Source organism: Salmo salar, chromosome 13 (genome assembly GCF_965601325.2).
Source record: "Salmo salar chromosome 13, fSalSal1, whole genome shotgun sequence".
NCBI classification, from domain to species: domain Eukaryota; kingdom Metazoa; phylum Chordata; class Actinopteri; order Salmoniformes; family Salmonidae; genus Salmo; species Salmo salar.
The window spans coordinates 68,534,417-68,546,789 of NC_138303.1; the positions used below are offsets into that span (position 1 = coordinate 68,534,417).

Below are 12,373 nucleotides of genomic sequence, written 5' to 3' on the forward strand. Positions count from 1 at the left end.
ATGCTTTTGGGAATTTGGGCAGAAAAAGTTAACATCGATCAACTGAGGAAAAAAGGACAATGTCAGAGTTTAATTCAATAAGAGAAAATCGGAGAGTAATGGAGAGTAGAAAATAAAGAGAAGGGAGTGCCAGAACAGTACCCTAATATTTGGGAAAGATGTTATGTGTGATGATTGTGAGGCGCTATACAAATTCAGCAGTCATAAGACGGGGACTTCAAATATGGCATGTCAAGGGAACTAGGCTAGGCTATTGTTCAGATGGGTTAAATGGAACAGTAAATGAAATCTGGACACTGACTCTAGGTCTATAACCTCTCACATAGCCAAATAAAATATTAACAAAATTAAGCAGTTCTTGGAAAAATGATACACCAAATGTACATTTTGGGAACAGGAGTGGAGAAATGTGCTAGGGCCTATCTTTATCAACATCATAACAGCTGATAGTAGGCTACTTCAACCAAATAAAATATGCATTGTTTTCACAGCTTTTAGGTCCCTTAAAACCGGTCAAAATGATCTCATTTGGAAATTTTGAATGGAATATATTTCCTGTTTTTTTGTTGTTGAGCTATTGCATGTTCTCCCCAGTCTGTAAATGTCTTTGCTGCTCAAGAGAAGCAGAGATGAAAGATAACTTTACCAATATCACTTAGATTAAAGCATTCAATCGATGTATGACATATTTTCTGGTGAGCAAGGGTTTAGGCTATTTATCAATCAATCAATCAAATGTATTTATAAAGCCCTTTTTACATCAGCCGATGTCACAAAGTGCTATACAGAAACCCAGCCTATTTAGTATTCTAGGGAAACAAGTAAAGACAGAAGAGCTGAATGTATAGACAAATTATCTTACATAGCCTACCAAATTGTCGGAAATTTTAAGCTGGAACATAGATCTATCTAAATAAGGCTTTAAAAAAAATCCTGCACCCCCTGTCAAAAAATGTACTGAATGTAAAGCGCATTTTATATTCTTGCGGGTCAGGGTCGGGTCAGGTCTCAGATGTTCACTTAATCACATATAGTCAGCCCGTTGTGGATGGGTTATGAACAATTGACCCGTACATCACTAGCAAACACACACACACTGATAACCATATTTTATATTGTTTAAGCCTACTGTCTGATATGGGGTCTTCAAAAAATCTCATCATTCATCTCACCTCCACAATATAACAATTGTTTTAATTAGAGATGCTTGGCTCACAGAGATATATGTAGAAATGTATCAGGGACTGACTGGTGAACTTGGTTGTGACAGTGAAGTAAGTGTGCTCTCTGAAAGAAAGACAGTGATTTATTTTATTTTTTATAAACGCCTGCTCAGAGAGCCCACATCCGCTCAGAAGTAATAGGTACTATCCTGTCTTAAAGCCACAAATGAAAACCGTTTGAGGACACTGAGTCAAATAAGTCAATATATAAAGTGAATACACCAACGGATGACTTTTATTTATATACAACGCCAAGAAACTTGTATGCTGCTGTTTTTTGTTGTTGCTTAGGAACATCCACAGACAGGATCATATACTTTTATGTTGAGATTTTGCTGACAGCTAGTGGTTGATTTAGCAAATTGCTTTGCAGTGACTAAACTGTGAAGTGAAGTGATTGGTTGAAGAACTCCACGCTGATTTGCTAGAAGTCGTTGACCGTTTTACTCGTGATTCCTCCCACACCCGGATGTTGTGCTTTTTGATTGCTCGTATGCCGGTGATGGAAAGTTCTGATTCTTTACATGAGATGGTGTTTTGCACTAGTTTTGGAAAATAAATATGAAATAAATGGTATTTACTAGGTCAAGAGCATGCTGCGTGAGGGGAAAGAAGCGTGTCCCTTCGCAGAGGATAGTTTCAGCCGCTTTTTTTGTCCCAGAGTAACACATGTACGGACTCTGCTGGCTGGAGAGCAAGAGCTAACGTTGCTCACCGCTACTCTGAAAGGCAAAGTGGTCTGTTTCAGGTACCAATGCCTCCAACAGAAAATCAGACCTGTTGCTATAGAAGTACAGTTCACCTACATACCAGGTGAAGATGAGATAGCTCCGTAATGTATCCTGCTACTGTTACTTTATTGCTACTGGTGTTGCATACAAGTTAATCGATTCATACAAGTTCAAAATGTGTGTGTGTGTGTGTGCGCGCGTGTGTGTACAAAATGTGTAACGTTAGTCAACTTGCTAATGTATGTCTGTCTCTTGAGTTGATGCAGAGATTGTATCAACTGATGCTATCAACAAATCCCCACCAAACAGGGTGGGCATAACGTCCATCAAGATATTCTTAAATGCCCTACTCTTCTCCTAATGAATGGATTTGTACACATATCCTACCCATACACATATCCTCCATGGGTCATGTTCATTAGGCAACACTGTAGGAAAACTGAAAGAAATCTTTTCTCATGTGCAAGTTCAGACAGTGCCTCCATGTTTCTATCTGTTTTGGGACATTTTCTTATGTTTCTTGACTACTGAACATAATATGACCCTGATCACTTCTTTCTCTCTCTTTGGTAGATGAAAGTGTATTCATCCGTCACTGTATCCATAACACTTGTCTTCACTCCTTTCCCCCCCAGGACTCTGGTGACAAAGCCACTCTTTCCTCAACATCTACTGTGACTACAAGCCATGGTCAGAGTTTAACCTGGAGTTCATTGCACACGAGTCATCTGTCACCCGCTGCAGCTGAATCACATAGAAGTTAACACACAATTCACTTCTGGTATTCACGTAGTTCTGCAGGGTTGTGTTAATTAAGAACACCATAGTAAAGTGTTTCAAAATGTTATACGACGGAAAACAAGAGTTTCTTATTGGACAGTTCAGATAGTACCTCCCCCTTTCACTTTGTTATGAATAATTTTATTCTGTTTAGTGCCTAGTGAACATGAACCTGATTATAGCCTATTGCTTTGTCTTCTTAGAGAGCTGTCTGAACCTGGAGCTGTAGTTCACACCCTTCCAGCTTTACCACAAAGAGTAAGTATTGTACACACTACCGTGACGCAATCTCAATTGCACTTCACACTGCCCTTTTCCACTATGTGAGAATTCTGTTCATTGACTACAGCTCAGCGTTCAACACCATAGTGCCCACAAAGCTCATCACTAAGCTAAGGACCCTGCGACTAAACACCTCCCTCTGCAACTGGATCCTGGACTTCCTGACGGGCCGCCCAAGGTGGTAAAGGTAGGCAACAACACATCTGCCACACTGATCCTCAACAGTGGGGCCCCTCAGGGGTGTGTACATGTGTCCCCTCCTGTACTCCCTGTTCACCCATGACTGCGTGGCTAAACACGACTCCAACACCATCATTAAGTTTGCTGACGACACAACAGTGGTAGGCCTGATCACAGACAATGATGAGACAGCCTATAGGGAGGAGGTCAGAACTGGCAGTGTGGTGCCAGGACAACAACCTCTCCCTCAATGTGAGCAAGACATAGGAGCTGATCGTGGACTACAGGAAAAGGCGGGCCGAACAGGCCCCCATTAACATCGACGGGGCTGTAGTGGAGCGGGTTGAGATTTCAAGTTCCTTGGTGTCCACATCACCAACGAACTATCATGGTCCAAACACACCAAGATAGTCGTGACGAGGGCACGACAAAACCTTTTCCCCCACAGGAGACTGAAAAGATTTGGCATGGATCCCCAGATCCTCAAAAAGTTCTACAGCTGCACCATCGAGAGCATCCTGACCGGTTGCATCACTGCCTGGTATGGCAACTGCTCGGCATCTGACCGTAAGGCGCTACAGACGGTAGTGCGTACGGCCCAGTACATCACCGGGGCCAAGCTTCCTGCCATCCAGGACCTATATAATAGGCGGTGTTAGAAGAAAGCTCGTAAAATCGTCAGACTCCAGTCACCCAAGTCATAGACTATTTTCTCTGCTACTGCACGGCAAGCGGTACCGGAGCACCAAGTCTAGGGCCAAAAGACTACTTAACAGCTTCTACCCCCAAGCCATAAGACTGCTGAACAATTAATCAAATGGCCACTGGACTATTTACATTGAATATATAAAAAAGCATGGCATGATGATACCATGTTTATCACTTCCTTACATTGTTAATGACATGAATAACAACAGTATATCCCTGTTCCAGAGTGCAGTGTGGAGATGGATGCAGTGAGACAGTGTTTCTGCTCAGTGGTCATGACCAGAGGATTCATCTTTACAAGGAGGTAAGCCTATGTGCCTGTGTGTGTGTGTACAGTGAGTTTTGTAATGTTTGATGTGGGAGACGAGTAAACATCTTTTCTCTCCAATAGAACTCTTCCTTTCACCAAATTGAAGAGCAGCCAGTGGAGAGACTCATTCCTGAGCTGCCCAGCAAGTTAGTTTGTGTTCCCTCTGTCTGCTGTTGCCTCTCAGTTGTGTGTGTGTGTATTCACTGTTCCCTCTTTCTGCAGTGTGTTGTGGCTGGATGTGCTGAGTATCCCCGGCGGTCGTCGTCTCTCGGCCAGCTGTCAGAACAGCTGCGTGGGCCTGGCTCTGGTGGACCAGACTGTACCTGGTGAGGACGGCCTATACACAACTTACAAACTACCCCATCATAGATTGCGCCCCAATTGGTACTTTATTCCCTATTTAGTGCTGTACTTTTGACCAGCGTCCATAGGGCTTTGGTTTAAAGTAGTGCACTATATAGGGTAAAGGGTGCCATTTGCGACCTAACCTAACAGTGGCCACCTTGCTCACTCTCTCTTACTATGACTATACATAGCTAGCAAGGTAACAAAGGGGGTACTTTGAGTGGACTATCCCTTTCACCAAAAAAAGCAAGGCTGGATGTTTAGCTACATCACTTTGGAATGCATTGAATTCCCGTGTTTTTTGGGGGGTTTGTTTTTTTCCATTGTGTTCACCCATCCATCTTGTGTCTGTTTTTACATGCGTCTGCACGGATTAGAGGTTGTGTAGGTGTAGTAGGACATTCCCATCTCCACTGTGCTGCTCATCCCTCTGCATTCCAGGGCAGAGCCGGCCCGACCCGACAGGTTCGGAGAGGTGGGAGTGTACTGTATTTATGAGCAGCACCGCTATGACCTTTGACCTCTGGGTATGGTTGCGCCCAAATGGCAAGGAATAGGGTGCCATTTGGGACACAACCTATGATTTGCTGATGCATTTCCTTACAAAACTCTGGACATGTTCGAGAGCATCACATCACGACTGCAATCAATCTCAAACACCCACTTGGTTAACTCCCCTGTCTGAAATGATTAGATGGGAGGAGAGAGCATTTGGTCAGAACCAGAACCCCAATGGTAGGCTAGGGAGAGCTATTGGTATATTCAGGGATGCAAACTAGTCACCTTTCGGCGGAATTCACTGTTTTGAATCCAAAATAGGTGACCTTCGTGATTCGTGTAGATCCGATGAGAAAAGTTTGGGCGATGGGGTGGCTTTGGATCACTACTGGCTGTATGCGAACGAGTGATGCGTGTTTGGAGCAATACTGGCTGTATCCAAGGCTCAGCCCATCGTTTACATAACAACAGAATGCAGCATGCGACTGAAGAGAGAAGAGACAACCAATTTGCTAATTATAGCATCAGAGCGCGCTCTGGAAAGAGAGGAGAGGGGAATGGCAGTTTGCCAGCTACAGCAGCGCGTCTCCTGAACGATAACGAAGAGGTAGGTGAGAAGCCTGACCATGGAGACGGGGGCGAGAAGGCGATGAAGCGTATTTCATGAGCTGTAACCGAAAAACAACTGGCATTTGGAAAGTTTGAGGTGAGGGAGAAAGTGTGGTGGAACAAGTATTGTTACCATTGCTAGTTTGATCGAATTCTCCGTTAGCTAGTCAGACAAATGTTGAGCAACATTAGCCAGCTTCACTGATCAAATAATTGAGTTTATGGTGTGAAAATTAGCTGGCTAATGAAGTCAGACAGCTAACGTTAGCTAGCAAACGTTACAACATCAGGTGAGCGAACGTTACTAACCTAACCAATTCGCTATAGTATTAACTGGTATACAGCTCCTTGCCGTTCCTCAAGTTATAACGCGTTAGTTGCTTTCTGGACCCTGGCAATCCGTGAAATGTTAACTAGCTAACGAACTAACTACTATCTGTGAACTAATGTTTTCCCTCTACAGTATGTGGTCAATTTTCAGAATAAGAGAATTAGGTGAAAATGAGTCGTTACTTGTTAAACGAGTGGATTCAGGGCTCAAGTGTAGCTGGAGCTGGGCCTGGCTTTGGCTTAAGCTGGATGCCACTATAGAGTTGAAAGGAACATCACATACCTAACCTCTTTCTCACTTTTTCAGTACAGTGGTTATAAAGGGGTATGCCAGGTGTGCTCTCTGCCTGAAAGAGATCAATCATGCCAACAAAGGGTATCATGCTCTGCTGGCACATTGTAGAACAGATGTCCACAGGCATCTGTAATAATGTGCAGAGTAGCCCAAATATATTGTTTTTGTTGTGTTGAACTTGACAGTTACACGTGTGAGTGAGGGGTGATTATATAATTATTAACTCGGGAACATTATTTTTGTACACATGTAGCCTTGTGCACTTGATCGATGTCTACTATAGTGACCACTATAATGGAGAAAAAATAGAATGCCTGTTTGTTTCATTCTATTTCTACTTAAGATGTTTTTTCCCCAAGTGCAATATGTAGATGTGTGGGGTCACAAGCGTTCTATTATAAAGGCTGTCATGGCTAACTGCAATATTAGTGTTTTGGTTTTTCTCAAGACTTGAGTGTCATTTGTGGTAAATTCTAGACAACAAATAACATTGGATTGCTTTCTTTACATTTTTTATCTGTGAGTTAGGTTCACGAGACTGATCATGTTGATAATATTCTTTGTTATTTAATTAGTTAAAACCTGTTTCAGTGCAAAAAAAAGTTAAACCTTTTTAGCCTCTCACCAGTTTGCATCCCTGTATATTGAAAATTCTATGTAGATGTGGGAAAGAGGGAATGTTTGCTTACACTGACAATCGTTGTGGAATTGTGAAAAATCACAAAAAAATGAAATGTAATAATAGGATTAATTGAGAACAGCAACATAAAAAACACTTTTTCCAAACGTTGAGGTCGTTGGTTACAACCTCCTGGTGACCAGCACTATAGAGATGGCTGTTGTTTACAGGTCAGTATCACAGGCCTATTACAGACCTGCCAACATGCACGCATTTTGCGTACCGACTACGCAATTCTCTGTCCATGTACGCAGGTACGAGATCTGAGTTAAAAGTACGCAGAAATGAGTAGAGCCTGATTTAAAATAATTAAAAAAAAAACATTTTAATAAAAAATAAATCCACTGAGTAAATCTAACATCCCGATTCTCAAGCTGCAACACACAGACATGTACGGAGTTAGTGTCAACGGACATGGAGATTAATACATCATTATTCGACGTCGCTACCCCGTATCTGCCCCTCCTGTTTGTTGTGATGCTGAGTTTGCCGACTGTCAGCTGTACGTAAACACATGGACAAATCCCTTTTCGGCTATGTGTGTTGTGGAAAGGTAAACACAAAATGGTTCAAGCTAACGTTAGCGAACATAAGATGGACATTCAGTGGACTCTAAAGTGCCAGCAGTTCACTCGCATTTGCTAGTGAAAGAAATTAAATGCAAATGTGCAAGTGTGATATGAACTCAGCAAAAAAAGAAATGTCCCTTTTTCAGGACCCTGTCTTTCAAAGATAATTTGTAAAAATCCAAATAACTTCACAGATCTTCATTGTAAAGGGTTTAAACACTGTTTTCCATGCTTGTTCAATGAACCATAAACGATTAATGAACATGCACCTGTGGATAGGTCGTTAAGACACTAACAGCTTACAGACAGCAGGCAATTAAGGTCACAGTTATGAAAACTTAGAACACCAAAGAGGCCTTTCTACTGACTCTGAAAAACACCAAAAGAAAGATGCCCAGGGTCCCTGCTCATCTGGGTGAATGTGCCTTAGGCATGCTGCAAGGAGGCATGAGGACTGCAGATGTGGACAGGGCAATAAATTGCAATGTCCGTACTGTGAGACGTCTAAGACAGCGCTACAGGGAGACAGGATGGACAGCTGATCGTCCTCGCATTGGCAGACCACGTGTAACAACACCTGCACAGGATCGGTACATCCGAACATCACACCTGCGGGATAGGTACAGGATGGCAACAACATCTGCCCGAGTTGCACCAGGAACGCACAATCCCTCCATCTGTGCTCAGACTGTCCGCAATAGGCAGAGAGAGGCTGGACTGAGGGCTTGTAGGCCTGTTGTAAAGCAGGTCCTCACCAGATATCACCGGCAACAACGTCGCCTATGGGCAAAAACCCACCATTGCTGTACCAGACAGGACTGGCAAAAAGTGCTCTTCACTGACGAGTTGCGGTTTTGTCTCACCAGGGGAGATGGTCGGATTTGCGTTTATCGTCGAAGGAATGAGCGTTACACCGAGGCCTGTACTCTGGAGTGGGATCGATTTGGAGGTGGAGGGTCCGTCATGGTCTGGGGCGGTGTGTCACAGCATCATCGGACTGAGCTTGTTGTCATTGCAGGCAATCTCAACACTGTGCGTTACAGGGAAGACATCCTCCTCCCTCATGTGGTACCCTTCCTGCAGGCTCATCCTGACATGACCCTCCAGCATGAGAATGCCACCACCCATACTGCTCATTCTGTGCGTGATTTCCTGCAAGACAGGAATGTCAGTGTTCTGCTATGGCCAGCGAAGAGCCCGGATCTCAATCCCATTGTGCACGTCTGGGACCTGTTGGATCGGAGGGTGAGGGCTAGGGCAATTCCCCCCAGAAATGTCCGGGAACTTGCAGGTGCCTTGGTGGAAGAGTGGGGTAACATCTCACAGCAAGAACAGGCAAATCTGGTGCAGTCCATGAGGAGGAGATGCACTGCAGTACTTAATGCAGTTGGTAGCCACGCCAGATACTGACTGTTACTTTTGATTTTGACCCTCCCTTTGTTCAGGGACACATTATTCAATTTCTGTTAGTCACATGTCTGTGGAACATGTTCAGTTCATGTCTCAGTTGTTCAATCTTGTTATGTCCATACAAATATTTACACATGTTAAGGTTGCTGAAAATAAACGCAGTTGACAGTGAGAGGACGTTTCTTTTTTTGCTGAGTTTACTTTTAATTCTGCGTCCAATTAGTTGTATTTTCCACGTAACATTACGAGGATCACGCAACCTGATAGACTATAACTGTAATTATGATCCACGTCACAAAAAGTATAATCAAAAATAAATATTAACGTCTTGGTATTAAATGGAGTCGGGGGTTTAGAAGACTGCGCGATTGAGAATGAATGAGTGTCCGGTATTAGCTATAGAGGCAATGCTTCTAAAATGCCTTTGCATTAGATTTGAGATTTTATCAATTTAGAAAATCTGAAATGATGTATGCCCTACAAAGAAATACAATAGGCACCTTTACATAGGCTGAAACACCTGATTCTTCTAGCGAATAGCATTTAGATTCCCTTTGCGGTAGCCTACTTAAGCTTTGTGTACCCAGTTTGCAGTCTGTGTCGATGCGATCTTTTGTTTTTATGTTTTCAAAATGATTTAGCTTTTAGTGTTGATTAGGAACCGTTTCTAAAAAGCCAATACTTGTGAGCTGGCCCTAGTGATTGGATCTTGTTAGTGACTTTTACCATATGTGTAAATAGAATGCTGTCAAGATAGAATTCCAACCTTTTATAGACTTGATTTGGTACAATTCTGTAATTGCGATCAGACTCATAAACAGCGCGCACACGAGCGTGGTAGGGGAAAGAAAATCCAAATTCGGTGAGTTGAATCTCCAATTTGCCGTGCGCGTCTGGTACTCTAAAAAGTTGTACAGGGTTGGCAGGTCTGTTATTAGATACTAAGAATACGTTAATATAGAACGCAAACCATTTGAGAGAGGTGCTAACTAACATTACATTACCTCAGAAATCGAATTAAATGAAAGTCGCACACCCATATCTTATTGCAGTGGTAGAATACCAGTCATTTGTTGAATAATGCTTTTTCATGGTCAGTAAGGATATTCTATTTTGTTCTGGTCAGTGTTTTGTGTTCTCTAGGTGGTCCAGGCACTTTCTAGTCTACGGTCACTGTGTTGCCAGTTTTGTTTCTATGGTTAGTACATTGTGTTCTCAGGGATGTCCAGGAGTATAGTGTGAGTCGCTTATGTACCTATGTGTGACCAGTGGGACGCAGTGCGCTGGTCACAGACCTGGACTTTGACAGGCCTCACAACCGCAGACTACGTGTAACCATGCCAGCTCAGGACCTCCACATCTGGCTTCTTCACCTGCGGGATCGTCTCAGACTAGCCACCCCGACAGCTGATGAAAGTATTTCGGCTCATGAAAGTATTTCAGTCTGTAATAAATCCCTTTTTTGGGGGAAAAACTCATTCTTATTGGCTGGGCCTGGTTCCCCAATGGGTGGGCCTTTTCCCCAAGTGGGTCGGCCTATGCCCTCCCAGGCCCACCCATGGCTGCACCCCTGCCCAGTTGTGTGAATTTCCATAGATTAGGGCCTAGTGAATTTATTTCAATTGACTGATTTCCTTATATGAACTGTAACTCAGTAAACTCGTTGAAATTGTTGCATGTTGCATTTATACTTTTGTTCAGTATATATAATACCGACTGGGACTATGTCCATGTTAAAACCAGGCCTTCAGTGTCCGGTCTGGACGGAGTAAAACCTCTAGCTTACATAAAATTGTTTCAACTTATTTCTATCATAGGTAAAGATTCCAAGCAGTACATCTCTCCATTATAGCGTAAATCTACATAAATGTGTTCAATTATAAATCTACTAATGTCTTGCCAGATTCCTTACATGAATACAATGCCAAAAAAGATGCAACACCGTTTTTGGGTGGTCATTACAAAAAGTACAATTTGAATTTATGTTTTTCTTAAACTTCTTCATATAGTGGTTTGCAGGATAATAGTTATGATTAATTTAAAAATAAACTTCCTTCATTTTGTTAATAACTAGGTATGTGTGGCAACATCCAAACTTTTTTCCAACAGATATTATAGACATTATCAACAAAACCATTCCAATAAGGCATGGCTGTCACGATTCCCACCGACGGTGGCGCCCCCTCCTGCTCGGGTGGCGCTCGGCGGTCGTCGTCACCGGCCTATTAGCTACTACCGATCCCCTTTTTGGTTTTCCTTTTTTTGGGTTTTGGGCACCTGTGGCCAATTAGCTATTAGAGGGGGTATTTAGTTTAGCTGGCCCGTCCGTTGTTTGTGCGGGATTAATTTTGTTCATTGACGACGTGTTGTTCGTCGGCTTTACCTGGTCGTCTATTTGTATTTATTCCCTATGGTTGGGAACTTTTGTTTATCCAGTGTTATTAAAAACACCACTCCCTGTGTTCGCTGCTTCCTGCGCCTCATTCCTCCTACCCGACTACCGAAGCCATTACAATGGCATAAGGTATAGATACAACTTCCTGCTGAAACAAGGCTCGTATAGCTCTATTGTTGTTGTTGAATGGACCAAAAGAAAAACAAATCTTTCCTACTGATGAGTCAACAGGGTTAATCGTAGGTATGTTCTGAGTGTCAGGTCTTGACGCGTTCCAGAATAATAAAGCAACACGTGATGGAATGGCATCTAAAACCATTGCAAAATCTTTAGGTGTTACAGGGATCTTTTAAAGTGCTAAGAATTCCTTCTAATTAAGTAAAAGACACTCTGCATTTACAAGTTGGCTCACCAATGGGATATTATTTCAGAACAAATATTCTAAAAACAAAGAAGTATTTTTATACAATATGTCCCTATTATTCCATATATAATATCTGTGTGGATAAAAATGATGCTTAGAAATTAAGGGCCATGACAAGAAAACCTCCCGGTGAAAAGCAGCGTTTCACTGTAACTTTGTCAATACTATAATTGCAAACCAACATGAAGTTAAGACCACCAAAAGTAGAGAAGACATGATGAGGAATAAAGTTCTACATAGTAGTGGGTCTTCTTTGGAATTGTTTTATCCAATTGATCTTAAAAGTAGTAAAGTCCAGAAAATGCAGCCCACCATACTCATAAGTGTTCATTGCAACACTTTTCGTATTGTAATAGGTACGGTTTCTCCACAGAACGTTTAAAAGCATCTGGTCTATCTCTGCTTATTTTACTGCCAAGATATAAAGATAGAGCAGCATATGCTAGCTTAGACATACCCTCAGTCTTGGTTATTAGTACTCTTCCTTTTAAAGATAAGTCCCTCTATAGCCATTCATTTAGCTTCTTCTGTTTTAAAAAAAATAATAGGGTTAAAATGTAGCAAGCCTCTAGACTTCTAATCCTTAGTAATGGTTATGCCTAAAT

At 42.3% G+C, this 12,373-nt stretch overlaps 1 long non-coding RNA gene across 4 annotated transcripts; it reads left to right on the forward strand.

Annotated features, from left to right (window-relative positions):
* The first annotated feature begins 1,685 nt into the window (after positions 1-1,685).
* On the forward strand, positions 1,686-11,411 carry LOC123726164 (uncharacterized). Of its 4 annotated transcripts, XR_014380137.1 has the most exons (8): positions 1,686-2,036; positions 2,590-2,644; positions 2,938-2,992; positions 3,084-3,203; positions 4,130-4,208; positions 4,296-4,360; positions 4,437-4,540; positions 10,219-11,411. It is a non-coding gene; the product is annotated as an uncharacterized LOC123726164 (long non-coding RNA). The 4 variants fall into 4 exon arrangements; XR_014380135.1 differs by having other exon boundaries at positions 4,437-11,411; XR_014380136.1 differs by having other exon boundaries at positions 4,130-4,540.
* The last annotated feature ends 962 nt before the right edge of the window (positions 11,412-12,373 follow it).